We start from the raw sequence: 5,000 nt of genomic DNA, 5'->3' as shown, positions 1-5,000 counted from the left end.
TATATATATATATATATATATATATATATATATATATATATATATATATATATATACACACATATGTATACACACACACATATATATATACATATACGTAATATATATATATATATATATATATATATATATATATATATATATATATATATATATATAACTTGATACTCTGTCATTAAAATAAATATCTGTGAAAATTTAAAATAAATAAAAGACATAACTATGATTACGAAGAACCAACGTACCCCAACTCCTTGAATGATCAATCAAACTCGACAAACTTATCAGTCTGCTTTGTTACACTTTAACATCATCAATATTTGAACTATCAGCGCCCCGCTTGCTGTAAGCTCTGTAAATCAATGGATCAAACTGCGTGTTAATTTAGGTAATTGTTCACCTGGATGGAAGGAGAGAGACCTCGTCCTGACATTGGAGAGATTAAATCCTGATACGCTCAACTCATCGCTGATTAAGGAGAGGCCCTAATGGGATTCTTCAAGATTGAGAGGCACTACTGAGAGATCTTAAAAATAAGAGGCCTTACTGGGATTTTTTAATATTGAGAGGTTCTAATAGGATTTCTTAAAAAATAGAGGCCCCACTGGGATTTTTTTAAGATTGAAAGGCACTACTGGGATTTCTTAGGATAGAGAGGCACGACCGGGAGTTCTTAATGAATAAATGGAACTACTAGGATCTCTTAAGAATGACAAGCACTAATGGGATCTCTTAAGAAAGAGAGGCACTACTGGGATTTCTTAAGAATGGGAGGCGCTACTGGGGTCTCTGAAGAATGAGAAGCACTAATGGGATATCTTAGGAATAAGAGGCACTACTGGGGTGTCTTAAGAATGGGAGGCACTACTGGGATCTTTTAAGAATGAGAGGCACTAATGGGATCTCTTAAGAAAGAGAGGCACTACTGGGATTTCTCAAGAATGGGAGGCACTACTGGGATCTCTTAAGAATGAGAGGCACTAATGGGTTTTCTCAAGAATGGAAGGCACTACTGGGATCTCTGAAGAATGAAAAGCACCACCGAGATCTCTTAAGAATGAGAAGCACTACTGGGATTTCATTGTTTTGATGCCTGAAGTTCTCCTTCTAAGATATTGTTGCTCTATTCATCTTCTGAATGGCTAGGAGTGATGAGAATACTACAGCAATCAATACATCTCAAATTATTTTTTTTGCCCGTTCAAGTTGATTATCAACAGCTTGGTCACTCTCTTGTCTCTGAAACTTTGAAGACAAGGGTATTTGGTATATCACTTATTTGCGGCTAAAGCAGAGGAACTGGCTGTACTGATCTCGTACTTTTACCAAAGTAAGGATTAGAAAAATTTACAAAATCCTTTTGGTAATTGTTATATAAACACCTAAAGTGAGGGAAGGCTAAACCAGTAAATTACTTTAATTTTAATTATGTGATTTATAACTTCGATCGATCGATCGATCGATCGACCGAGAGAGAGAGAGAGAGAGAGAGAGAGAGAGAGAGAGAGAGAGAGAGAGAGAGAGAGAGAGAGAGAGAGAGAGAGAGAGAGAGAAAATACAGTTTCGAAGCTTAAAATACTTCTTTTATTATATTAATAGCTAAATATTTGCCAATCGTTTTTAACATCCTCGAAACATTGGAAAACATTATTATCATAAAATTCTACTAAGTTTAGCTTTCACTGAAAATAACAAGACTGACTTTTATACCCAAGAGATATATTTCGACGCAAGCGTTTGTAGTTGATAAATTTCTAAAATAGATTCCATAACTGTGATAACAATTTTATATGAAGATTAGTGTATTTCAAAGTAAAAATTATGCAACATAATGATGATTCTACAAATATGGGAAGATTATATTAAATAATTTACATAAATAAAGAACAAACATACAACTGTTGATGGAATAAGGAGAGAATTTGGTAAATGTGAATGGACATTTAATATTATTTGGTTTAGTACCTTTCTCTCACACACATCCACACATGCATGTATATATACATGTATATACAGTATATGTGTATATATATATATATATATATATATATATATATATATATATATATATATATATATATATATATATATACATATATATATATATATATACAGTATATATATATATATATATATATATATATATATATATATATATATATATATATATATATATATATATATATATATATATATATATATATATATATATATATATATATATATATATATATATATATATGAATGAGTGTATGTATATGTGTGTATGTCTGTACAGTATCATACCTTAAAATTATATCGTTATATAAGGGTCAGTGGAACTAAAAATGCAATATTTCTAAATACAAATAATATAAAAATTAAAGAGCAACTGTGAATGCTGGAGATCAAACACATTTATTCATGAATATTAACTTATCTATACACACACAGACATAGTTATGAATGCCCAAGAACAATCACTTCCACTTTAGCAAACAACAAATGAGTGTCGTTATAGCTATCGTGCTCTGATGGGCAACTTATATCCCGGCAGCCATCATCCACAGCTGCCTTTATTTCATTTCAGAAATTTGAAAGTCTAAAAGGAGCATCTATTGTTCATTTCGAAAATCTGAGGCTCACTTGGCAAGCTCAAATGGTAGGATTACCGTCCATGTTTACATACATGTAACATAATATTTCGAGGTGAAGATCATGTGAAGGAATAATCAACAAAATAATTTTTTGTTATTTCTACATTAAATTCAGCGCTGTGTGTCTGAGTGTGGGAGAGCGTGTACTAGTACGATAGGTTTTCATTACTTTTTATTTATGAATTTTTGTTTGTTTGTAACTGATTTACCTGGTCTTCCATTCAAACACTTAAACTGAAATTCTTTACAATCTCGAAATCACTTGAAAGATTCCCGAAATTAATTTTGAACGACAATGCCACAAACTGACCGCAATTTTTTAGGTTGTAATCCATGTGTACCTTTCCGTACAGTATATATGGTATGACAGTTTTACGGCATTATTAAAGGTAAGCCAAACGTAAATCTATAAATTATACGTTTCAGTAGCCTCTAACAGTTTTGGATAACAAAGGAAACCTGAATACAGTAACATGAATGCGTGCAAAGTTATATAGAAAAAACTGTAATACTGAATTTGATTAAATAAACATTACATCAAAGAAAAAATGTGCTCCATCGGACGTTTAAGTAACTTCAAATTTACATATAATGGTATTGAGGTTCAAAAGGATATTATGAGAAGTGAGAAAAGTCTTGCTTGACAATGAACTTTGGAACATGTTATTGAGTCTGGTCAAAATATGGAATTTATCATCCTGAAGTACAATGTCATAAAAGTGACTGCTACCAAAATTTACATGGATGAAGATAAAATGGGGTTAAAACGAACGTGTTCACAAATAAAAAAAAACCATGAAAAAGAATGAAGTCAACATAAAAAAAAAAAATTAAAGGATATTGAATGCATAAGAGAATAGATTCAATACTTTGATGTCATCATATTTCGAGGGGTTGTGATTGTTTGAAAGTAATAAGAAAGTAGGAGGAAATTTCACTGTACGGAAGAATTATTGAGAGCGGGTCAATATTTTAGAGAGAGAGAGAGAGAGAGAGAGAGAGAGAGAGAGAGAGAGAGAGAGAGAGAGAGAGAGAGAGAGAGAGATATTTTGTTCAATTGCTATATTGTGTGAAAGAGTTCGTCCAAGTGTCTGCTTACCAGGAGAGAGAGAGAGAGAGAGAGAGAGAGAGAGAGAGAGAGAGAGAGAGAGAGAGAGAGAGAGAGAGCTTTCATAATACTAGCGATAATAAATACACAAAATATAGCATCATCCTGCGCTTGACTGACATTCATAGATTAAACAAACGCAATCGTACAAAGCTTGATGAAAAAATTTAATGACGAGTTCATACTGAAAAAAACATCCCGTTACGAGGCGCCTAATTATCCAACACGCTGTTATTTCCAAGTTTACTTGCACCAATACCACAGCAAAACAGGCGACCTGTATCAGCCTAATCACTTATGACTAATGGGCTAACAATGGACACCCGAAACTGTGATGAGATAAAGATGGATCAGGTTCCGTCCATTCTATACACATGTGATACGTAACACAGGCAGCAGCATCAGTTTACAGACATACAGACATGTCCTCCCTAGTATAAACTTTCAGTACATACTGTACATCCATACATTGATATTTATGCTTACATACCTCAATAATACCCCCACACACACAAGCGCACACGCACACACACACACACACACACACATATATATATATATATATACTGTATATACGCCAACATTCAACATTGCACAACGCATATACTATTATATGCACTAATAAGCTCCAGAGTAAATTAATTGAAAATATTGTAAAAAATACCAGCACTTCGATTACTATATTCTATTTGATAACGAAATCACATCTCTATATATATATTGGAACATTTTGGTATTTTAAATGACTGCAATTTTCTGAGCTGGATCTCATGATTAAACTAGCAGAGTTTGATAAAAAAAAATATTAGGTGTTGGAATGAGACAACTTCTTTCATTCGCCCCTTATCACTCTCTTATTAGCAATATCCGTCTCTTATTTGAAGTACTTCTTCGTTTCTCATCTGGAAAAGACAGAATCAATAACGCTTTCCCTTTCCCTTTCAAGTCGCTCCATTTCCTTCGCACCACGCTGGTCTCCCTAATCTCTTGTCACAGGTATTACTTCGGCCAATTTTCCATCGAACTAGAAGAAGGTTATCTCCTTCGCAAGGTCTCCATACTAAGCCTCAACCTCCCTCAAATAGTCTGTCAAGTTTCTTTTCCTCTACCCACAAAGCTGAGAAATCCTCTCCGTTGTGTACATAGTGCGGCAGAATTGTTAGATCAGATGGGCATTAATATCCAGAAAGGACAAGAGAGGAGCAGTCGTATAGTATTATAAATCAACTCTCATGTAACAGGTTGACACCAAAGTG

The sequence above is a fragment of the Palaemon carinicauda genome, chromosome 11, assembly GCF_036898095.1.
Source record: "Palaemon carinicauda isolate YSFRI2023 chromosome 11, ASM3689809v2, whole genome shotgun sequence".
Taxonomy (NCBI): domain Eukaryota; kingdom Metazoa; phylum Arthropoda; class Malacostraca; order Decapoda; family Palaemonidae; genus Palaemon; species Palaemon carinicauda.
The sequence above is the reverse complement of the archived record's forward strand: the minus strand, read 5'-3'. Positions refer to the sequence as shown.